Raw genomic sequence first — 25,994 nt, 5'->3', positions numbered from 1 at the left:
TTTTAGAGAAGTTGATCCGTTGGGGTTATTGTGCTTTCTTCAGCACGTGCATCGTGGTGGAGAAGTCTGGATAACGTTGATGTGATGTTACTCGTGTGTTCAGCTCATGTCAGGCCAAGAGTTTATGGTGACTCGTAACAGTTTCCAGCTGGGATGCTGGTGTCCCTTGTGGTTACTCCTGATAAAGAGAAATAAGTTAGTGGTTTTTTTTTTATATAGCTTTTGTGACATTCCTTGGCGCCCGTCGATGTCTAGTGAAATGTTGCCTGCTGACGTCCATGTGTACAGCTCATGAGTTGGTTTCTTGCAAGCTGCTCTCCTCACAGAGGTGTTCCACTGAGCATATGTCAAAGACGGTGAGGTCTTTTTACGTACCTCAGGCGTTTATTCTGTGTGTTGTGCAGCTCCAACGATCATTGCCACGAAGGCGGTAGAACCACAGAGAGTTCCTTGAGGGACATCCCTCTCTCACAGGAGGCATAGCCTATACTACTCAGGCGTCCAGAGAGGGGGACACGTACTCTAGCATCGGCTGTGAAGAAATCCAACGAACCATCTAGCTCAGAAAGCCCTATAATTTCATCTCTAAGAGGCGTCGTCTTACATCGATGGAGTGATCATTTATCCTGAAGGCTCTGTTAATATACATGATGAATGAAAGTATGTCCCCTAGTGTGTCAAGATCAGACAGCATTTCGTGAACGAGGCGCACGAGATAGCGAGCCTTTGAGGCGTTCTTTATGTTCCCGTATTGTCTAGGGTCGATAGGAAGCCTGATGTCAGACATTATTTCCGGGACAACAAAGCTCTCTAAACCCTTAGAAAAAGGTTCGAGTCATCCTCACCGATCCGAGGAAACCTTTTTGTTGATGCTATTGTTGGGTGGTACCAGACGACGGTCGGAATACAGCCATCGGTAATGGATCCGTTATACTGATCCGGAGGATGAGGAAGGAACGCTCAGTTCAGTGACGAACTCTGATAAAGTCGGATGGGTGACTCGTTGGATGGGGAGTTGACATACCTGTCCCGAGTTTGGCTACATGCCTGGCTACATCCCAAAGCTGGAGTATGAGAGTGTACGCTTCAGCTTGTGTGTGATTGGGCAAAGACGCAGTACGGGAAGGGGCTATGCGACTGCAGATTTTAGAGTGGCGTGCGTAGATTTGCCCTGCTCGTGCTTCATCCTCGAACGTCTCTGATGGATCGATTTTCCAGGCCTTTTGGATGTCGATTTGTAAGAGTTGCCACCTCTCTGTACTGAGATCCGGGACCAGTGTTGCAGTGGTTTTATTTTAATTCATGCACCGTTCTCCAACAGATAACCTCGTCATGGACCATTAGGTCTCCTGTTATCTGTCCCTCCCATGTACTTTCCTCCAACAGATAAACTCATCATGGACCATGAAGTCTCCTATTATCTGCCCCTCCTATGTATTGTCCTCCAGCACATAACCTCGACATGGACCATTAGGTCTTGTGTGATCCGTCCCTCCTATGTACTAACCTCCAGCAGATAACCTCATCATGAACCATTAGATCACCTGTTATCTGTCCGTCCCATGTACCGTCTTCCAGCAGATAACCCCGTCGTGGTCCATCACATCTGTTACATCTTCGTTCCCTTGTACTCCCATATGATGACCAGATATGTTGTTGAGGGATATAACGCTGGAATTTCTGCCTTTCTTGGAGACTCAGAGACGAAGACGAGTTCACAGATACAAACTGTAAATGGTACGGCCATCACGGACCTCCGTGGTACAACGGTCAGCGTTCCTGACCGTGACGCATTCACGGTCCGGCCTGGTTCGAGAACATAGGTTCGAATCCTGGTTGCGAAAGTCGTTCTACGGTCACCCCAGCTGTTCATCCAGCCGGTCGATAAAATGGGTAACCTGACTCAGGCTAGGATATATATATATATATATATATATATATATATATATATGTATATATGGCTTTCATTAGGGCTTCAGTTGGCCATACCGTCTCAGCTAACATAGAAGAAAGAAATATACATTCAAGGCGAATTTGCATCACATTCATCCTTTCCTTCAATTCATTACTAGAAGGTGAGTTGTACAACCTGCAAGTAAAAGAATTAGGTGATCTACATGGCATTATGTGGTCTAGATAGCCTCTTAGATTGTTAGTTATTAGCTTGAAGCATCGTCGGGGAGTGAGAAGAAGTCAAGAGTATTTGGTGAAAATTTGACTCGATGCCTTAACGTATGGGGGAAGGGGGTTTTGAAACCCCCTTGATCTGAGAGATGTATGTATCATTTCCATTCACTTTGTTCTTGATGGATCTGCTCATCCTGATGAAATCAACACACCTCTTTTACATCTGTGTGAATCCACCTAATTAAGTTACGAGGGCTGCCTTCGTTAACAAAGAGGGGTCATTTTCCGAGGGATGGAAACGAGACGGTGGGGGGAGGGGCGCTTCTCCACGTCTGGGGAATCCTTGGTGATGCGAAATGTACTCTTAATAGAAACTTAACCTGTTGATATATATATATATATATATATATATATATATATATATATATATATATATATATATATATATATATTTTCTTCTTTCTTTCAAACTATTCGCCATTTCCCTCATTAGCGAGGTAGCACCAAGAACAGAGGACTGGGCCTTTGAGGGAATACCCTCACCTGGCCCAATTCTCTGTTCCTTCTTTTGGGAAAAAAAAAAAAAAAAAAAAAAACGAGAGGGGAGGATTTCCAGCCCCCCCGCTCCCTCCCCTCTTAGTCGCCTTCTACGACACGCAGGGAATACGTGGGAAGTATTCTTTCTCCCCTATCCCCTATATATATATATATATATATATATATATATATATATATATATATATATATATATATATATATATATATATATATGCCCCACCTCCTCCGAGACACTGTTATACAGAATACCTGACTGTGGGAAGTGAATCAGGCTGACACTCGAAAGTGAACTTTGCGCTGAGAATACTACCGTAGTACCATGGTCAAAATACATCCTGAGCCAAGGAACAACGCCGTGGTTGTGGCGTAATCCTTTCTACAAGACAGAGAGAGAGAGACAGAGGTTTCTATACGATGAAATAGTCTCTTGAAGCCATGAAGTGGTATCTTTAAACACGATCGAACCTTTTCTCAGAGGCTGAAAAAAGTAACCTCAAATATAATATATAAGAGCAAGGAACAGTGGTCCTTGAATATCGCAGTCATGACGGTAAAGTGGAGGACCAGCGACATGAACAACAGTCCCCTATTCCTTAGCAGCCAAAGAACAACATCTCGGCGTATCGTCTGTGTTGTGTGTGTGTGTGTGTGTGTGTGTGTGTGTGTGTGTGTGTGTGTGTGTGTGTGTGCGCGAGGGCGATGGTTCATCGCTGGGGTGATGAGTTACTGCCATTGTCCTCCCTGGGCCTCCAGTCATCTCATTGTTCCGGCGACTTGTCAATTAAACCACCAAACAACCTCAATTTATCATCCATTGTTTTGGGTCGACGCTTGTTACTGGCTGTCTCCTGTCCCACCCCCCATCAGCCGGCAGTTGTGTGGAAGGAGGTGGTTCTTCTCTCTCTCTCTCTCTCTCTCTCTCTCTCTCTCTCTCTCTCTCTGTCTCGGCTGCTACCTGCCTGAATCTCATTCCAAGTCTTCCACTCTCATATCTTTTCGTCCTCCTCCTCCTCCTCCTCCTCATCTGTGTTTCACTCACCTGGCCGAGTGTTAGCTCCTGTGGATGTAGCCATTCCCTCCCTCGTTTTGTTGACACACATTAAGAGGGGGTGGGGATGGCGGAGGGGGCGCCTGTGTTTACGTGTCATTATAATGATGTGTATTTCGTTGCGGATGTCAATCGGGCGGTAATCATGTCTCGTGCTTAGGGTATAGACGCCTTTGGGGGTCTGGGTTTGCTCCAGGTGGAGTAGTAATTATTACCTTCTCTCACTCTGTCCATCTCAGGTGTTTTCCTTGTTGTATTTCTACATTTACCCTTTTTCCTTTTTTTTGTTTTTATTTACGTGCTTTTCATTTAGTTCTCGTTTATTTGTCATTCTGACGTACGCTATACCCCAGTACTAACTGGGAGTTCCCACCACACTTGAGGACACTTCCCTGCATCATCACTATCTGCCACGACGACAGGTACTATACCCATCACTCATCATCACTATCTGCCACGACTACAGGTACTATACCCATCACTCATCATCACTATCTGCCACGACTACAGGTACTATACCCATCACACATCATCACTATCTACCACGACTACAGGTACTATACCCATCACACATCATCACTATCTGCCACGACTACAGGTACTATACCCATCACACATCATCACTATCTGCCACGACTACAGGTACTATACCCATCACTCATCATCACTATCTGCCACGACTACAGGTACTATACCCATCACTCATCATCACTATTCGTACCATCACAACCACCACTTCCCCATAGAATCACCACCTAGACCCAACCATTTGCACTACTGCCCTCTGTAGATAGTGATCATACACACACATACGCACACCTCATCCTTATCAGTGACGCACTGAGGGACACAGACCACGGCTGGAAGTGCGCACACGACTCCACCTTTGACATCACTATCAACAGCATCTCTCCTGACATCAATGCCCATCTGCACGTCATCAACTACCTTCAGGAGGGGGCTACGGCCAAACGACCAGCAACCGCACCAAGACTGTGATGATACACGTTAGCCTGGGTGCAGCAGGAGGCAGCCTCCTGCCACCCTGACGAGGCCCTGACATCCTCCGGTTCGTCAGAGACATCAGACTTCCAGGCAGCCTCCTGCCATCCTGACGAAGCCCTGACATCCTCCGGTTCGTCAGAGACTTCGGACTTCTTAGTGTCCCTAATGATGACGAGTTTAGATTGGAATAGTCGTGTCATCACTATCATCAAATCTTCCTCATACCGTCTGTACCTTCTCCTCCGACTGAAACTGTAGGCGTCCCACCAGTTAAGCTCAGGAGTGGGTATACCCTCTTCATTCTACCAAAGCTCACGTCCACCTCCCCAGCCTGGTCCTCCTCACTAACATCTACACGGAGAGACCAGCTAGAAAGTGCAGAAAAGGGCAGGCAGGATCATCCTGGGCGCTTCTTACATACACCACCAAGCAAAAAGTCCTCTTCTTGCTGAGCCTGCCCAACCTCTCCGACCAACACCGGCAGCTCACACACCATTTTGGCAATAAACTGCAGACACACCCACGTCACTAAACACCCCCCCCCCCCCCTTCTCCCCCCCGCGCCGCCTCTCACCCTCAACCCCTTCCCTGACGCCCCACCCCCTACGGAACGCCGTTCGTCACCACAATCGACTTGTTCCATTCAGAGCTCGTACAGGCTGATGTAAGAACCGTCCTATTCCTACCATTGTGGACGTCATAAAGAATCCAAGAACGAGTGTGCAAAGCTAGGCAAGTGAACAGCTCAGTTTCCTCCTAGTCAGGCTGTGTGGTAAGCCATCTACTGTATTGCTGTAACTGTTCATCACCCGATGTTCTACGAAGAGTGCATGATGTGTAAACCATAGTATTCACTCCGTAAACATTCCTGTATGTATATATGCCACCGTACCTGTGAATATGATGTCCTTCACTCTTGTGCTTATCCACAGCGTGAACATATTTAGTCCATTTTGATCTTGAGCTCTTTACTGCTTAGTAAACTAGGTAGTATTATGACCACCCAGTTCTGTAATACCCACATTACCTCAACTGTGTATTTTCACCCGAATGACTGCCTATAACTCAATAAACCGCTATTCATTTATTTATTCAGCTATTTGTTTTCTATTTGATTATATATTTACACACACACACACACACACACACACACACACACACACACACACACACACACACACGTCTACAAGTCTGCTGGACCGTGGCAGCAGAAGCAGCTGAGTCAAGGAATGTGTGACCTTTTTTTTTGTGTGTGACATAGAGAAATATCCCTTTCCTCTTGGCGGATGTGTGAGAGAGAGAGAGAGAGAGAGAGAGAGAGAGAGAGAGAGAGAGAGAGAGAGAGAGAGGAGCTCACATGACGCGTATCTTTCAGTTCCCCACCAATTTCTCTCTGTTCCCCACCACTCCTCCAACACTCCTCCAACATTCTTCTGTTTTAATCTTAACGATCGGATTCTGTTCTATTTCATCCCCTCCACGGTCGCCTCGCCCGTTTACCGTTACGCATCTACTGTTGTATTACTGTTGAGTGCTCGCTGACACAGCTCCTCGCTGTCCTTCATCCACGCCATTCTCGTCTCCCGTCATCTCCGCAACACCCTCTCTTATCTCCAACATTCCTTCCCCCAGCGGAGCTGCAGCATTCTCCAACACATTCTCCATCACGAGCTGAAGAGCATATACCTAAACATCGTCTACGATACTGTCTGCAGCATTTAATCCCGTAGTATCTGACTCGCTTTTCACCACATCCAGTCCTACTCTTAAGGTATTTTCATACCCACCCAGAACACCTCTTGTCTTCGCCGCTTCGTCCACAGTGGCACTGTGGCAGCTGCTACGTACATATCAGCATATCTCTAGATTCACCTCCAGCTGTTGTATCACACCTTCAGCGACCTCTCTTCATCGCTATTCAGGTGCGCTCTTTGTTTTCTGATGAGCCATAAGCCTCACCACATCATCTGACTTATACAATAAAGCTAAGTCTCATTTTCTAATCTCTCGTTATCAATTAATCATAGCCTCTCGATCTTATGGGACTCCCAGGGTCGAGCGCATAGGTTCGAATCCTGGTTGCGGCAGTCGGTCCACAGTCCACCCGGCTGTTCATCCACCCATAAGGGGTTGGATCGATGAAATAGGTAACTGGGCTCGTACTAGGAGATGTATAGCGTTAACGAGACGGCCTTGATTAGGGCATCAGCTGCCCGTGTCGCCTCAGCTAACATAAGAAAAATATTGTATATTCCCGTCTCCCTCCGTCGCCACCATCACTTCCCCTCAAGTCTCACCCCTCGCCAATTGGCCCTCCTCCTTCTCCTCTTCTTCCTCCTCCATCATAGCCTCCCAAATGCTCCTACTCCAACCATTCCACCACTGTCCCTCAACCAACGTCGTTAGTGTCGGACATGTAATGTTGTTTGAGGAAGGTAACAAGGGTCGCAATGAATATTAAGACTGGGAACCACAGAGAAGAGCAACTCACAAGGGGGGGGGCGTGGTAAATGGGTTATGAGACCCGTTCCTGAGAGAGATTATGAGGGAGACGAGATGGAGGCAAGATTAACGCGGATATTACAAAAGGCTAGGAACAGGAGAAGGGAAAATGAGTTTTAAGAAGTCGTAAAATTGAGAAAATTGCTTGAAGAACAGTGGAAGAAATTTAGATTGCATTAAGGAAATATAGATATGTAAAAAAAAAAAAAAGCATAGAAGAATGTTATGTATGTGATATAAAAGATTTATTGGTTTTATTTGAAAGGATAGACAGTCGTATAGGAAGGCAAATTATTATCTACACCGTTCGCTGGCAGAATATGAACATTTTCTTCGGGGCGATGGGAAGAAAACGCAACTTCTGTGGAGGCGAATCCATCTTGGGGGAACAAGACGTGTCAGGATCCAGGGGAAAAAGACGAGACCCTTTGTTTATAACTTTTTGTGCCCTGTCTTTTCTGGCGTGACGGAAGGCAACCATAGGCCTACCGAGAATCGACGGATATTTTGTAAGGACTCTTATAACCCCGCTTCCTCCTCCTTCTTCCTCTTCTCCTTCTCCTCCTATCCCTCTTCCTCGTCTTCCTTCTTGTTCTTCTCTTTCTCCTTCCTCTCCTCCCCTCGACCGCTGCCTCATTCCACCCCTCCTATCATGTAGCTTCTCGCCTCACCAGAGTTCTGCCTGTGTGCATCCCGGGTCCCTCCGGGCCTCTCACACCCTCCTCAACCCCTTCCAGTTTCCTGTTGATCTGTCGCCTGGTGTCCCTTTCCAGAAACTACACGCCAGCCTGGAGGGAGGCACTCCTCCCTTCGACACTCACTCTCTCTCTCTCTTCCCCCAGCTTCCTGAAGGCCCTCACTTCACCAGGGTCAGTACCTACCTCGAAATTCACTCTCCCCTCTCGCGCCGACCTCTCCCGCCGGCCTCTTCTCAACAGTGCTCACCCATTGTTTACGTTGTTATCACAGGCAAGAGTCCCCGTGCCTAAGGCACTCTACCTGGTCTCTCCCCCCCTGTTATCATGCCTTTGTCTCCGCCGAATAGTCAGCTTCGATGGGTTAATTTGGATTTCTAATTCTGTCAAAGGATCGTCCTCCTCCTCCTCCTCCTCCCCGCCTCCGCCTGCCGGCGCTTCCCTTGTATAATGCTTCGCTCCCCTGCTGCATCCTCGCCTCCCTCACTGCAACGTATCCTCTCGTCTCGGGGCCAAGCCGCCGCACATACCGGGTCTCCAACCCCGGCACCTCATAATCACTCGCGCCACCGTGATGAATATGTTTCCCTTCAGATCCACGAAGGACAATTATTTGCACCTTCCTAGCCACACGATAAGTTTTCAGTCTCTCTCTTTGAAAGATATCTGTATCTTCTTACTGCTTGTTCTCTTCGACGATCCCAAACAGCTTTGTTAAGATCTAGTGGCCTCTTGCTGTTCGAATTCAGTCGCATTCATATGTACTGTTCCCCCAACAGTTCAGCTTGACCAGCTAGTGAATGAGAAGGTTAAAACGCATTGGCAGATGTCAGAGGGAATTGAAAAGCACATGAAAGAATATCATGGACTGAGCCAAGTAAATGCCAGGTGATCTGCTTTGCCAAAAGTGACCATTTACACATATGCATCAGACTGGAGAAAAGGTCTCGGTGCTTATATAGTTTTGGATTCCAACCAGTGCTTGTGGGGTTAACTGAGGCGAACAGTTGTACCATTTCCTCACACGACCACCCAGATGCGTAACTCTTTTGAACGCTAATCTGTTTACTGTTAGGTTAAATGGACCTTATATTTCAGAGTATTCATCCCGAGAGAGTTAAAGCTCGGGGAGAAAGAGAACGCTTATTCCTAGAGAGAGAGAGAGAGAGAGAGAGAACGTCATTCACTGTAGTTGAATCCACCACAGTGATACATACTATCAACTTCAGGTTGTAACTGCACAGCCTTAGGCTTCTCATTTATGACTTCGAGTTTAAGGTATTTATTTTCCAGCTGAGAATCACCTGTGCAGCAAGGAACATTGGCTGATATCGAGGAAATTTGATGAGTTCGAGGAACCATTGGAGGTTCCCTTCTCCTTTGTTCAAATGGACTTGCGTGTTGGAGGCTCTGACCTCGAGGATGACCTGATGTAGTCGATGTGTGGCTGTAGGTGCGTCTGGGGTTAGTTCTGGGCCGGGGTCTTGTAGAACCCTGAGGAACCTAACCACTGCCGTGTTGGAGGAGTGTTCCTAATAGAAGGACTGAGTCAAATACCAATCCACCTGCGTTTTTAGTCTTTGGAATTCGTGGGTCTCGTGCCGACGATGTTTGTTTTGGTCTGATATTCGCTGTAAAGACCTTAATGAAGCAGAAAGTTGGCTCGATCGCTCACCCGTCCTTGATTTTTTGTTTTCTTTTGTCCGCTGTGCGTTGCCAAAGGTAGCAGTGACGCCACTATCCAGTGGAGTTTATCAGTGGGAGGGACAAAGTGAGAGTGGATGATACCACTAGATGCCGCAGTCATCTTGAATACTGTTGTCTCTGATACCTGAAGGGTTTCGTCGATTTGAAAACCCTTAAAAAAAAAAGACACACTAGGGATAAGAATGAATGTTTCAGTTGCAGCGTATCGTCTCACCAAGAACGGATAGACAGATTTTTTTTCTCTTAAGGTTAGTGGTAAATGAAAACAGGTAATTTTGTCTCACTTCTCAGGGAAGGACGGGAGAACAGAGTATTGAGTACACAGATGAGGTGACTAGAAAAAAGTCCTTCTTACATCTTGAATAGACAGTGGAAGATAAGTGGTGCTGGGGGTGTGTGTGAGTTAGCTGGAGGGGGGTACGTTTCCAGCTGTGTTAGTTGGAGGAGGCACCTGTGTTAGTAAGAGGAGGAAGCTTTTCCTGCTGTGTTAGTGAGAGGAAGGGGCTTCCCTGCTGTGTTAGTACGGAGGAGGTACCTTCCCTGCTGTGTTAACAGGAGGAGGTATGTACACTGGAGATGTTCCGAGCTCAGCTGTGAAGTTCTCCCATAACCGAAATTCGAGCAGAGTCAATATATGTATATTTTCCTAACCTGGTTTTATGACCCTGTTCGCCTCTACCACACAACCATTTGTCTGGACTTCACTCACAAATTTCTCCCAGACGCATGGGCGAGACAGATAACGCCATCATAACTTTCGAAGATCTACTGATATATTTCAGTCTGATTTGCCAATCTCCCTGAAGCTTTATACAGCCTATGTGACACGTACCAGAGCAGCTCACACGTACAGAGGCAGTGAGTATGGTTTTAGAATGCATGGCGAACAGCTGTAGGAGTTGTTGAGGATTCCTATTCCTTTCTCTCTCTCTCTCTCTCTCTCTCTCTCTCTCTCTCTCTCTCTCTCTCTCTCTCTCTCTCTCTCTCTCTCTCTCTCATATTCTCTCTCTCTCTCTCTCTCTCTCTCTCTCTCTCTCTCTCTCTCTCTCTCTCATAGTCTCTCTCTCATATTCTCTCTCTCATATTCCCTCTCTCATATTCTCTCTCTCTCATATTCCCTCTCTCATATTCTCTCTCTCTCATATTCTCTCTCTCTCATATTCTCTCTCTCTCTCTCTCTCTCTCTCTCTCTCTCTCTCTCTCTCTCTCTCTCTCTCTCTCTCTCTCTCTCTCTCTCTCTCTCTCCAACTTGATAGCTACTCAGCGAAGTGTGAAGATGCACCAGTGTTCGTGCTGTTCGTGTGTGACGCCTTATGGGGATTCCGACGTAATAAGGACTAGTATATTTTCTTTCAATGTTTACCTCACACCACTGATGTATGGTGGTAAGGTTTTTAGCTTAGTGGCCTTGACGTATTGACAGCTGTTGAATGCAACAATAAACACAAACTGTAGACAGCAGTACTAAACATGCGTTTAGATATGGTGTATACGAGCACCTCACCCTCGAAGTACATGGTTAGTGTTACGTGCACACCTTCACAGTTAGAAATAAAGCGATTCTAAGACATTTTTTTGTCTTTAGTATGATTCCTTTCATCATTTTAGTCCTTAGTATGATTCCTTTCATCATTTTTTGTCCTTAGTATGATTCCTTTCATCATTTTTTGTCCTTAGTATGATTCCTTTCATCATTTTTTGTCCTTAGTATGATTCCTTTTCATCATTTTTTGTCCTTAGTATGATTCCTTTTCATCATTTTTTTTGTCCTTGGTATGATTCCTTTCATCATTTTTTGTCCTTAGTATGATTCCTTTCATCATTTTTAATCCTTAGTATGATTCCTTTCATCATTTTTTGTCCTTAGTATGATTCCTTTCATCATTTTTAGTCCTTAGTATGATTCCTTTCATCATTTTTGTCCTTAGTATGATTCTTTTCATCATTTTTAGTCCTTAGTATGATTCCTTTCATCATTTTTGTCCTTAGTATGATTCCTTTCATCATTTTTGTCCTTAGTATGATTCCTTTCATCATTTTTAGTCCTTAGTATGATTCCTTTTCATCATTTTTTGTCCTTAGTATGATTCTTTTCATCATTTTTAGTCCTTAGTATGATTCCTTTCATCATTTTTAGTCCTTAGTATGATTCCTTTCATCATTTTTGTCCTTAGTATGATTCCTTTCATCATTTTTAGTCCTTAGTATGATTCCTTTTCATCATTTTTGTCCTTAGTATGATTCCTTTCATCATTTTTAGTCCTTAGTATGATTCCTTTCATCATTTTTAGTCCTTAGTATGATTCCTTTCATCATTTTTGTCCTTAGTATGATTCTTTTCATCATTTTTGTGCTTAGTATGATTCCTTTTCATCATTTTTTGTCCTTAGTATGATTCCTTTTCATCATTTTTTTGTCCATAGTATGATTCCTTTCATCATTTCTCCCTCCACTATCCTCTGCTTCGTATCTCTTCTGCCTTTACAGCCAGTCTTGAGGACTCGTATTTACGTCCTGTTGTCGGGCCAGGTTCGTATCCCACAAACTCGACCCACTCACAGCCATCAAACGTCTTTCCCACCGCTTACATCACCACCCACCCCACACACACCCTGTCTGTTGTCCCAGAATTCATATTATGTTCTTGCCAGAAGCAGCTGATCCTCCAGTACAGGTTAAAGTCACGTGTTTGTGGATGGTTCCTTGTCCTCTACGGACCACATACAGGTTTAATTAAGCTGCTCTTGATAAAACCAGTGTGTGTGTGTGTGTGTGTGTGTGTGTGTGTGTGTGTGTGTGTGTGGGTGGGTGGGTGGATGAGTGGTGTTACTATTCATGTGTTACGGGGAGAGAGTTTTACATCAGTGTTGCCTTGTTTCGTAATCTTGTATTTACTCTCGTGCATGTAAACACACACACACACACACACACACACACACACACACACACACACACACACACACACACCAGCCTAAGCCAGGAACTCATAAATCGACCAGCCCTGAGGAGAGGATGAACATCTGGGCCGTGTGTAGGCCGACCGCTACGCCTAGAATTCGAACCCAGGCGGGCCCGTGGTGACTCACAAAGTCAGCAACGCTGACCCTTTACACCACGAAGAACAAGTAAACGCGACTGCACAAAGTCAGCAACGCTGACCCTTTACACCACGAAGAACAAGTAAACGCGACTGCCACTTGAGGAAAAAAAATCAGGGAGATGCATGACGTTAAAAACAGGGCGAAGAGGCGGAGGAGGGAGATAGAGGGTAGTGGGGGACCATTAACGTAAAGCTCCCTCCCTCCCTCCCTTCTTCCCTCCTTTCCTCCCTCCAATCCCGGTAGACGCGGGGGATAACAAAACAGGTGATAACACAATAGATACCAGGACGTACATCCACGTCAGGATAAGATCAAATGTCGTGGGGTGTCGAGGTGAGGGTGAGGGTGAGGAGGAGGAGGAGCAGCGGGTGGCGCCTCCCTCCCCCGCGCGAAGGAACTCTTCAGGGATCCTTGTGAGCCGCCAGCGACGCCCATCAACGAGGATACTAGCATGAGGATCTCCAACCCTTGCCGGAATTTCCTCCTACAAGGACAAAAAAAAAAGAGGAGGATGAAAAAGAAATATTCGTCTTGGGAGCGTTTTATACGAGTGTATGTGTGTTTGTATGTGTGTAGGTGTATGTAACGCATGACTACATGTATGAGTGTATGTGTGTTTGTATGTGTGTAGGTATATGTAACGCATGACTACATGTATGAGTGTATGTGTGTTTGTATGTGTGTAGGTATATGTAACGCATGACTGCATGTATGAGTGTATGTGTGTTTGTATGTGTGTGTAGGTATATGTAACGCATGCCTACATGTATATGTGTATTTGTATGTGTGTAGGTGTATGTAACGCATGACTACATGTATGAGTGTATGTGTGTTTGTATGTGTGTAGGTGTATGTAACGCATGACTACATGTATGAGTGTATGTGTGTTTGTATGTGTGTAGGTATATGTAACGCATGACTACATGTATGAGTGTATGTGTGTTTGTATGTGTGTAGATATATGTAACGCATGACTACATGTATGAGTGTATGTGTGTTTGTATGTGTGTAGGTATATGTAACGCATGACTACATGTATGAGTGTATGTGTGTTTGTATGTGTGTAGATATATGTAACGCATGACTACATGTATGAGTGTATGTGTGTTTGTATGTGTGTAGGTATATGTAACGCATGACTACATGTATGAGTGTATGTGTGTTTGTATGTGTGTAGGTGTATGTAACGCATGACTACAGGTATGAGTGTATGTGTATTTGTATGTGTGTGTAGGTATATGTAACGCATGACTACATGTATGAGTGTATGTGTATTTGTATGTGTGTAGGTGTATGTAACGCATGACTACATATAGGAGTGTATGTGTGTTTGTATGTGTGTAGGTATATGTAACGCATGACTACATGTATGAGTGTATGTGTGTTTGTATGTGTGTAGATATATGTAATGCATGACTACATGTGTATATTAAATGCTGTTGCTTGTATAGGCATCATTTGCATGGCTGTGAATCATCGTTTCTCCCCCTCACTGCAGTCTCACACAAGTTTCAATATTCGATGTTGTTTCACGCAGATCATATCCTCGATATTCGTCTCTCTCACCCACTGTCCAACGAATATCCTAGAAATGTCCCGCCGATATTCTACGGATGAGCTGTTAACTGTCTTACAGATGTCCTGCACGCGTCCTTCAAATGTCCTTCGAACATCCTCTCGCTACCCTGACCCCAAAATGCCCATTACGACGGTTTGACGTCAGGGTTCGTAATGCTTTCTCACGCCCTCATGGGAAAGTTGTAGCCTCCCTAATGTCAAATCGCGATATCCTTCATGATGTATTTTTCTCTCTTTGTTTTTTGGTCTTTTTCATTCTTTTTTCGAGAGTGAATACCGGGCTTGTGAAGGAGAGAGAGAGAGAGAGAGAGAGAGAGAGAGAGAGAGAGAGAGAGAGAGAGAGAGAGAGAGAGTTACATAGACACACAAACCCAAGGTCCAAGCGAGGTGGTCTAGCCTTAACACTTCTGAGAGAGAGAGAGAGAGAGAGAGAGAGAGAGAGAGAGAGAGAGAGAGAGAGAGAGAGCAAGGGGGAATGCAAGAGCCTGATAATGGTTTGTTCCTCAATGGCGTCTATAAACGCGTTGCATTCCACTCCTCCTTTTCTTCTTCTTCTTCTTTACCCGCTGCTCTTGAATGACGTGTCAGCGCGGAGAACGTCTGGTCGCCTCGGTTGTGAGAGTTCCATGTAGGCTTGTCTCTGTAGTGGGAGGGTTAATTGTCTACGTGGTTTGGTGTGAGAGGTTCTCCCAGCATCGTAGAACTCTCCCAGCCTCCTTTGCTCTCCCACTGCCATGTGTGCTCTCTTCTCAGCACCAGATACTCTCCCAAGATCATGGACTCTTCTGGCACCATGTGCTCTCCCAGCGCTCTTGTTCTCCCATGTGTTCTCCCAGCGCTCTTGTTCTTCCATGTGTTCTCCCACCGCGTTTGTTCTCCCATGTGTTCTCCCAGCGCGTTTGTTCTCCCATATGTTCTCCCAGCGCGTTTGTTCTCCCATGTGTTCTCCCAGCGCTCTTGGTCTCCCATGTGTTCTCCCAGCGCTCTTGTTCTCCCATGTGTTCTCCCAGCACGTTTGTTCTCCCATATGTTCTCCCAGCTGTGAGAGGAACACCATAAACTAAGTAAGTGTAGCGTGCAACAGGTGAAGAGTTGACAGCATAGCAAGTGTACAGTTGACGTGGGTAGAATGGAGAGAGGCCTCAGGGGAGATGCCACTGGGGAATGTGTCAGCGAGAGATGCCACTGGGGAATGTGTCAGTGAGAGATGCCACTGGGGAGTGTGTCAGCGAGAGATGCCACTGGGGAATGTGTCAGCGAGAGATGCCACTGGGATGTGTGTCATTGAGAGATGCCACTGGGGAATGTGTCAGTGAGAGATGCCACTGGGGAGTGTGTCAGGGAGAGATGCCACTTGGGTGTGTGTCAGCGAGAGATGCCACTGGGGAGTGTGTCAGTGAGAGATGCCACTGGGGAGTGTGTCAGGGAGAGATGCCACTTGGGTGTGTGTCAGTGAGAGATGCCACTGGGGTGTGTGTCAGTGAGAGATGCAACTGGGGAGTGTGTCAAGGAGAGATGCCACTGGAGAATGTGTCAGTGAGAGATGCCACTGGGGAATGTGTCAAGCGAAGACACCTTTAAGGGGATATGTCAGGGGGTTTAATTTCCCCCCTGGGGAATATCTCAGGGGGATGATACCACCGAGGGATGTTTTATAAGTGAAGCTTCCCCCCCCCCTTCCCTTTTCCCTCCCATTAAACTAGTCGGGGAGAGACACCCTTGTTTGAGACGCATGAGAGACAGAGAGACGGGAGAAGTGCTGTATTATGGGCGTATAATGTTAAACATAAGACGGATGATGAAGGTATAAAGGGATGTGAGGGAGAGGAAGGACAGGTGTGAGTAAGGACGAAAATGGAGGGGGGGGGGGGGTGTAAAGGGGCATAAAAGAAAGAGGGAGGAAGAGGAAATTATGGAGGGGGTAAAGAGGTATAAAAGAATGAGGGAGGAAGAGGAACAAGGAGGAGATGTGAACAAGGAATAGGAACACGGAGGAGGTGTGAACAAGAAAGATGAACAAGGAGGAGGTGTGAACAAGGAAGATGAACAAGGAGGAGGTGTGAACGAGGAAGACGAACAAGGAGGAGGTGTGAACAAGGAATAGGAACAAGGAGGAGGTGTGAACAAGGAAGATGAACAAGGAGGAGGTGTGAACGAGGAAGATGAACAAGGAGGAGGTGTGAACAAAGAGAATGGAGAACAAGGAAGGGAACGAGGCGGAGGTGTCATACTAAATGAGTGGTGTACATGTAATGCCGATGACCGATCTTAAGGCACAAGGAAGACAGCAGAACGAGGAAGAAGAGTTGTGTCAGGTCTTGAGGCACAAGGAAGAACTAGGAACGGGAGACGCGCCAGATTGTGCCAGGAAGAGGAGGCAGAGAGAGAGAGAGAGAGAGAGAGAGAGAGAGAGAGAGAGAGAGAGAGAGAGAGAGAGAGAGAGAGAGAGAGGAAAGAAGACGAAGGGTGGGGAAGAACACAGGGTGAGACAGCTTCGCACTCTCCTAACGTCAGCAGCAAGTGTCAAGGACAAAAGGGAGCGATAGGTCAAAGGGGGTGACGGAGGGATGGAGAGAGAGAGAGAGAGAGAGAGAGAGAGAGAGAGAGAGAGAGAGAGAGAGAGAGAGAGAGAGAGAGAGAGAGAAGCGGGTGGGTGGGTGAGGAAAGAGCGTGGGAAGGAGGAAATCGAATCTTCGACGGCATCCAAGGCGTCGCTTCCAGCAGGACCCCGAGTTAGAATCAGATCAGAGAACGTTCGCGATGATTGACGACGGCACCGAGTGAATACGAGGCTATACTGAGTGTCAACAGATGGCGATATAGAGGTATATATATATATATATATATAGCGATATAGTGGTAGATATATAGCGATGGACACGGTTATATAGGTATGAAGGGAACTGTATATTTTATTTTGAGCCGAGTGATGATGACTGAGAAAGCGAATCTTGTCCGTGCTATGTCGATCGTTATAAGTATATATATATATATATATATATATATATATATATATATATATATATATATATATATATATATATATATATATATTTTTTTTTTTTTTTTTTTTTTATACTTTGTCGCTGTCTCCCGCGTTTGCGAGGTAGCGCAAGGAAACAGACGAAAGAAATGGCCCAACCCCCCCCCATACACATGTACATACACACGTCCACACACACAAATATACATACCTACACAGCTTTCCATGGTTACCCCCGGACGCTTCACATGCCTTGATTCAATCCACTGACAGCACGTCAACCCCTGTATACCACATCGCTCCAATTCACTCTATTCCTTGCCCTCCTTTCACCCTCCTGCATGTTCAGGCCCCGATCACACAAAATCTTTTTCACTCCATCTTTCCACCTCCAATTTGGTCTCCCTCTTCTCCTCGTTCCCTCCACCTCCGACACATATATCCTCTTGGTCAATCTTTCCTCACTCATTCTCTCCATGTGCCCAAACCATTTTAAAACACCCTCTTCTGCTCTCTCAACCACGCTCTTTTTATTTCCACACATCTCTCTTACCCTTACGTTACTTACTCGATCAAACCACCTCACACCACACATTGTCCTCAAACATCTCATTTCCAGCACATCCATCCTCCTGCGCACAACTCTATCCATAGCCCACGCCTCGCAACCATACAACATTGTTGGAACTACTATTCCTTCAAACATACCCATTTTTGCTTTCCGGGATAATGTTCTCGACTTCCACACATTTTTCAAGGCTCCCAAAATTTTCGCCCCCTCCCCCACCCTATGATCCACTTCCGCTTCCATGGTTCCATCCGCTGACAGATCCACTCCCAGATATCTAAAACACTTCACTTCCTCCAGTTTTTCACCATTCAAACTCACCTCCCAATTGACTTGACCCTCAACCCTACTGTACCTAATAACCTTGCTCTTATTCACATTTACTCTTAACTTTCTTCTTCCACACACTTTACCAAACTCCGTCACCAGCTTCTGCAGTTTCTCACATGAATCCGCCACCAGCGCTGTATCATCAGCGAACAACAACTGACTCACTTCCCAAGCTCTCTCATCCCCAACAGACTTCATACTTGCCCCTCTTTCCAAGACTCTTGCATTTACCTCCCTAACAACCCCATCCATAAACAAATTAAACAACCATGGAGACATCACACACCCCTGCCGCAAACCTACATTCACTGAGAACCAATCACTTTCCTCTCTTCCTACACGTACACATGCCTTACATCCTCGATAAAAACTTTTCACTGCTTCTAACAACTTGCCTCCCACACCATATATTCTTAATACCTTCCACAGAGCATCTCTATCAACTCTATCATATGCCTTCTCCAGATCCATAAATGCTACATACAAATCCATTTGCTTTTCTAAGCATGATTGGGAATACCTGGTTTAAAAAGCGAGATATACATAAGTATACTTATGTAAGTAGGAGAGATGGCCAGAGAGCATTATTGGATTACGTGTTAATTGACAGGCGTGCGAAAGAGAGACTTTTGGATGTCAATGTGCTGAGAGGTGCAACTGGAGGGATGTCTGATCATTATCTTGTGGAGGCTAAGGTGAAGATTAGTATGGGTTTTCAGAAAAGAAGAGTGAATGTTGGGGTGAAGAAGGTGGTGAGAGTAAGTGAGCTTGGGAAGGAGACCTGTGTGAAGAAGTATCAGGAGAGACTGTGTACAGAATGGAAAAAGGTGAGAACAATGGAAGTAAGGGGAGTGGGGGAGGAATGGGATGTATTTAGGGAATCAGTGATGGATTGCGCAAAAGATGCTTGTGGCATGAGAAGAGTGGGAGGTGGGCTGTTTAGAAAGGGTAGTGAGTGGTGGGATGAAGAAGTAAGAGTATTAGTGAAAGATATATATATATATATATATATATATATATATATATATATATGTATGTATATATACTGTACACGTTTTTCAAAAAAGAAATTTCAGAAACTTTATCGCCTCTATCATCACTTCGTCAGCAGAGCCTCTTGTCTCTCTTTATAACACCACACGCAAGGGAAGACCAGCTTATTAGAATATTCAGAGGCGACTTTGTCTCACTGTGTGTGTGTGTGTGTGTGTGTGTGTGTGTGTGTGTTCATGACATCAAAAAGAAGAATGAAAACCTCATCCTCGACACTGTTAGGCTAAGGGACCATCTGTTTGATGTTTGTCCACTGATTTGAAGAATAGAAAAAGAGTGTGTGAGGGTTATCTCTCTCTCTCTCTCTCTCTCTCTCTCTCTCTCTCTCTCTCTCTCTCTCTCTCTCTCTCTTATGCCAAGTATACATACATATATATATATATATATATATATATATATATATATATATATATATATATATATATATATATATATATATTATATATATTTATTAATTTTTTTTTTCAAACTATTCGCCATTTCTCCCGTTAGCAAGGTAGCGTTAAGAACAGAGGACTGGGCCTCTGAGGGAATATCCTCACCTGGCCCCCTTCTCTGTTCCCTCTTTTGGAAAATTAGAAAAAAAACAAGAGGGGAGGATTTCCAGCCCCCCCCCCTCCCTTCCCTTTTAGTCGCCTTCTACGACACGCAGGGAATACGTGGGAAGTATTCTTTCTCCCCTATCCCCAGGGATATATATATATATATATATATATATATATAGATAGATAGATAGATAGATGGATAGATAGATAGGTAGATAGATAGATAGATAGATAGATAGATAGATAGATAGATAAATAGATAGATAGAGAGAGAGAAAGAGAGAGAGAGAGAGAGAGAGTCTGTCTTGTTTTTCCCCCACATTAAATGTATTCGTCATATTAAAAGAGAAGGAAAATAACGGAAAATTTACTGGAATTACCGCGTCTGTTAAATTTCCTGTAGCGAGGTTCAAAGATCTCATTTACATATATAATGATATCGTCCGCAAGAGTAAAACAAACAAGCGAAGAAAAGAAAAATATTTACAACTCCTTGATGATGAGGAAGGGGGGGAGGAAGCGATTTTAATAACCTACTGTGTAAATAACTCATCTAACCGAAACGACCGTGTGAATAACTCAGTCCGGTGAAACTAGTTTTAAGATAAACTCATTCCTGTGAAACTGGCGTGTTAAATTGCTTATTCCTGTGTCACTGTTTTGTTAGATTACTTATTTCTGTGAAAATGGTGTGTTAAATTACTTGTTTCTGTGAAACTGTAGTGATAAATTACTTTTTTTCTGTGAAACTGTGGTGTTTAATTACTTATTTCTTTGAAACTGTGGCGTTGAATTACTGATTTCCGTGAAACTGTGGTGTTTAATTACTTATTTCTGTGAAACTGTAGCGTTACATTACTTATTTCTGTGAAACTGTTGCGTTAAATTACTTATTTCTGTGAAACTGAAGTTTTCAGTGAAACTGAAGTTGTAAAATGACTCATTCCAGTGAAACTGAAGTTGTAAAATGACTCATTCCTGTGAAACTGAAGTTGTAGAATAACTCATTCCAGTGAAACTGAAGTTGTACAATAACTCATCCAGTTACTCAGTTGTATTCAGCGAAACTGCCGTGCCAGTGATTAACTCTGGTGAAACTAACTTGTAAGACAACTCATCATCCCTTGAAACTACCTGGTGAAACACACGTCCAGTAGAACTTATGGGAGAACCAGCGAGCGCTTGAGTGGAGAACTTGAGGGTTGGATGAGGAGGAAGAGGGTAGTGAAGAAGAGGAGGAGGAGGAGGAGGAGGAGGATGGTTGTGAAGAAGAAGAGGAGGAGGAGGAGGAGGAGGAGGAGGAGGAGGAGGGTTGTGAAGAAGAAGAGGAGGAGGAGGAGGAGGAGAAGGAGGAGAAAGAGGGTAGTGAAGAAGAGGAGGAGGAGCAGGAGGAGAAGGAGGAGGAAGAGGATAGTGAAGAAGAAGAGGAGGAGTAGGAGGAGGAGAAGGAGAAGGAAGAGGGTAGTGAAGAGGAGGAGGAGGAGGAGGAGGAGGAGAAGAAGAAGAAGAAGAAGAAGAAGAAGAAGAAGAAGAAGAAGAAGAAGAAGGTAATAGAGGAAGAAGAAGAAGAAGAAGAAGAAGGTAATAGAGGAAGAAGAGGAGGAAGTGTGAAAGCGGAATGCTGTGAAAATATAAAAAAAGAAAGTGTCAAGAGAAGGAAGAGGAACAAGAGGAGGTGGAGGAGGAAACGGAAGAGCAAGAGGAAGAGGAAGAGAAGGAGGAGGAGGAGGAGGAGAAGGAGTATGTACATTCTGAAGACAATGCGAAGGCAAGAAATGGATGTAGGCAGTTATGCAAGATGATAAGCCACAGATTCTTTCCACACAGACCATTACCCTTGACCTCAAGTGTCCATTAATTCAGCCGGTCTGCAGGTAATAATTGTTGCCCTGATCTCTCGCGTCCATTAGTAGCTCCCATTTGTCCATTAGCTCGGCCCGATCTAAGGGTGATAAATATGCCGCGATATCCCATTTATCCATCCGCCCATCTGGATCAAGAGATGCAACAAGCGTTCCGCGAATTCTCCTCTGCCATTTAAGTCTCCCGTCCATTACCTCAGCTGATTTAAGGACATCATCTTACGTTCTGATCCCACACAGGGCCATGAAGGCTAGCTGATGCCCGTATTATAGATCTCAACAACAAGAACAACAACTGCTGCTACATCCTTAACAACAGCCTTCTCTAATAACCCTGAGTCTTTGGCTTCGATGGTCACCACTTTGATAGTGATCACTACATATATATATATATATATATATATATATATATATATATATATATATATATATATATATATATATATATATATATATATGTATATATATTCCTATGAGTCCACGGGGTAAATGAAGCACGATAAGTTCCCAAGTGCACTTTCGTGTAATAATCACATCATCAGGGGAGACGCAAGGGAGAAATATAACAATCACTTGATATACAATGAAGAGACGTAGCTAGGACGCCATATGGTAAACATGCGATTGTTTTGGACAATATATATATATATATATATATATATATATATATATATATATATAGATAGATAGATAGATATATAGAGACCCCATATATCCCCCAGGAATAGCCTTGTCTATTAATGATCTACTTCATATTCAAATGTAGACGTATCGCTGCGGAGGGAGGGGAGGAAGATCGTCCCATTTCTTTTCTCTCTTTTTTACAAAATCAACCAACGCTGCTGAGTCGAGCTGGGTGGGAAGCCGGGGTTGGGGGGTGGGGCCTATTAATGGTCGTACGACCCCCACACAAAGACAGAACACAAGTCTATGCCAAGTGAGGTCGTCCTTGCTACCCCATAATGTAGGAGCGAGTCCCCGTGATGAGGGGGGAGGGATGTGGGTCGTCCTTCGTCCCTACACAAAAGAAGTCTTCGCAGGGATAGATGGATGTGATGATTATCTAACATCCCTAACTCAGGAGAGAGAGAGAGAGAGAGAGAGAGAGAGAGAGAGAGAGAGAGAGAGAGAGAGAGAGATGAATCGTCTGTCTATCCCATTCCCTCTAAAATACTTGGACGTCAGGCGACTCGTTCAACCAACCATTTGTGTCGCAATTCATCTAAAGTTTGGCCTCAAAAAAGAGGGAAGATTAATTAATGTCTTCATACATTTTTTTTTTATGAAGGTTTGATTCCTTGGGTTTTCTCATCTCCTGTACGTTAGTGTCTTCCATTCCAAATTAATCAAGGTATACATAAGATCTCTCTCTCTCTCTCTCTCTCTCTCTCTCTCTCTCTCTCTCTCTCTCTGTTGTGTGTGTGTGTGTGTGTGTGTGTGTGTGTGTGTGTGTGTGTGTGTGTGTGTGTGTGTGCGCAATGAACTCAGATTCATTCTCTCGTTGCCGGGTTCAGGCAGGTGGGGTTACCATCTGCTTCTGATGATGCCCCGCAGAGCTCATAACAGTTTCCTTGATCTTAGCAGCTCAAGGACGTTCCAGTTAGGTTCATGTTTACCCTCGGTAATTCGTCGATGCCTTCATCTCGATGTACGAGCCCTTGAGCACGACAGTACGACTCTTGTAGTTCATGGTACGACCCCTGAGCATGACAGTACGACTCTTGTAGTTCATGGTACGACCGTTGAGCGCGACGGTACGACCCTTGTAGTTCATGGTACGTGACCCCTGAGCACGACGGTACGACCCTTGTAGTTCATGGCCCTGAGCACGACGGTACGACCCTTGTATACAAGTTCATGGTGCGACCGTTGAGCACGACGGTACGACTCATGTAGTTCATGGTGCGTGACCCTTGAGCGCGACGGTACGACCCTTGTAGTTCATGGCACAACCCCTGAGCACGACGGTACGACGCTTGTAGTGCATGGTACGAGACGACTCCCCCCCCCACGACGGTACAGTGCACGTAAAGGATTACATGAGGGATGTTAAAGGGAATGAAATCATTTTTTCTTTGCTATACTCATATAGCGTATATGTAGAATTATAGGCAAGAAGGTGTAGGAAAATTTCTTTTGCTATACTCATAGAGCGTATATGTAGGATTATAGGAGAGAAGTTATGGGATAGAATTTTTTTTTTTTTTGCTATACGCATACAGATCATATGTAGGAATATGAGAGAGAAGGCACGGGGAAAAAAAAAATATTTGCCGTAAGTCATATAAAGCGTATATGTAGGACTGTCGGAAAAATGATATAGGAAAAAGTTGTCGTACTCATAGAGCGTATACTATATTAGGGTTATAGGAAGGAAAGATGTAGGGGGAAGAAGATAACACGAATAACGAAACTTCAGAGGGAAAAAAAAAGGTTTTGATTACATTGTCTCGCACGTCTTTGAGGAGCTGGGTTTTCCCCTCCTTCCATCAACTTAAAACCTGTTTATCTTTGAGATTCGAGCAAAAAAAAAAGAGAAAAAAATATTACTTCTCAAAAATATAAACCAAGTTTAATGCATTTAGCTGTGTTTCGTTGATGAAAATCCCGTAAGTAAATTATTCAGAAATCTTTTTAAGAAAAAAGATAATTTCTTTTTATGGAAATTAATCCTCATATGCTAATGATATTACCCCACGGGGAGACCCATCCAGTTGTATGGCCTCTATGATGGTGAGTCTTTTCTCTTGTTAGCTGAGAAGGCACGGGCCACAGAAAGGCCTAATCAAGGCCATCTCATCAACGCTGTGTGTATAATTCTATATATCCACCCCCACTGCAAGTGAGTGTGTATATAAGTCTATATTTCCCCCCCCTGCAAGTGAGTGTTGCTTCGCCTGGCGCCGCTCCGCGTTTCATATCCTCGGGCCAGCCGTGTTCCACATTCCTCCGCCGTGTTCCCCTTGCTTCCCATGTGACCGCCGTACTTACCGCTGGTGTGGCTCAGTGACACAGTCGTCTCCCGCGTGAGCGAGGTAGCGCAAGGAAACATATTCGCCATTTCCCGCGTAAAGCGAGGTAGGGTTAAGAACAGAGGACTGAGCCTTAGAGAGAAAGTCCTCACTTGGCCCATTTCTCTGTTCCCTTTTTTTTCTGGAAATGTAAAAACTGGAGGGAAGGATTTCCAGCCCCCCGCTCCTTCCCCCTTTTAATCGCCTACGACACGCAGGTAATACGTGGGAAGTATTCTTTCTCCCCTATCACAGGGATATATATATATATATATATATATATATATATATATATATATATATATATATATATATGAATTTGATTAAGGTAGATACCATGATTAACGGTAGAGAATGACAGTGGTAGTAGAATGAAGAGAACCTTAAGATGTCATTGCTAATTTGAATTAGTTTATGAGTTACAATTACAGTGCCATTTGAACAGCAATAGACAAATGACATCCGCTTGGATGCCATGTGTATATGAAGGATCATATTTTCTTCAAGAGACGCTCAGGAGTTACGAATCGAATGGATATGTGACCTCTGGGAAAGGGAAGAGGTTACGGGGCGAAATTGTGATATTTTGATATTTTTGATATCTTGTGGGAGGAAACATTCCTCCAGCTCAGCACAGGAAAGAAACACATTCTTGAGAAGTTTTTCTTCGTCGAAAGTTACCAACATGAGATCCTTGTTTGATAAGATGGAGAGTTCTCAAGTGTGTGTGTGTGTGTGTGTGTGTGTGTGTGTGTGTGTGTGTGTTGCATGCTTTGCGTAACTCTACTGTATTGACTGGAGTAATGCCAGTTCATTTATTATCTGTAACTCCTTTACCACGAGAAATATCATTGAATCTTCTATCATTGAATACACAAAGAATTGTACCATTGATGTTGGTGAAGGTCTGTACAAACTGGATAGCTTTATTGGAGGCAAGATTTGTAAACAGTTTCCTTTCTGTCCACATGATTAGAATTTTCTGACAAGCATATTTGCCAGACCCGAACACACGCCAACCCGAACACACCAACCCGAACACCACCATCCCGAACACACCAACCCGAACACCACCATCCGACAACGCTTGTTTACCAGTAGCGTCTTAACTACGTCACTTCCTTGTATGCCAACTGACTGTTCGACATCTTTTTGTCTTTATACGAATCTATCCCTCAATGTATCTGTTTGTTTTTCAACCCGTCTGTCTGTCTGTCTCTATGTTCCTGTCTATATATCTATCTATCTATCTATCTATCTATCTATCTATCCATCTATCTATCATTTTCTTATCAATGTCTGCTTCCCCAAGAAGATTTCT

Source organism: Panulirus ornatus, chromosome 3 (assembly GCF_036320965.1).
Source record: "Panulirus ornatus isolate Po-2019 chromosome 3, ASM3632096v1, whole genome shotgun sequence".
In the NCBI taxonomy this organism is placed as follows: domain Eukaryota; kingdom Metazoa; phylum Arthropoda; class Malacostraca; order Decapoda; family Palinuridae; genus Panulirus; species Panulirus ornatus.
This window is presented reverse-complemented; position numbering follows the sequence as displayed.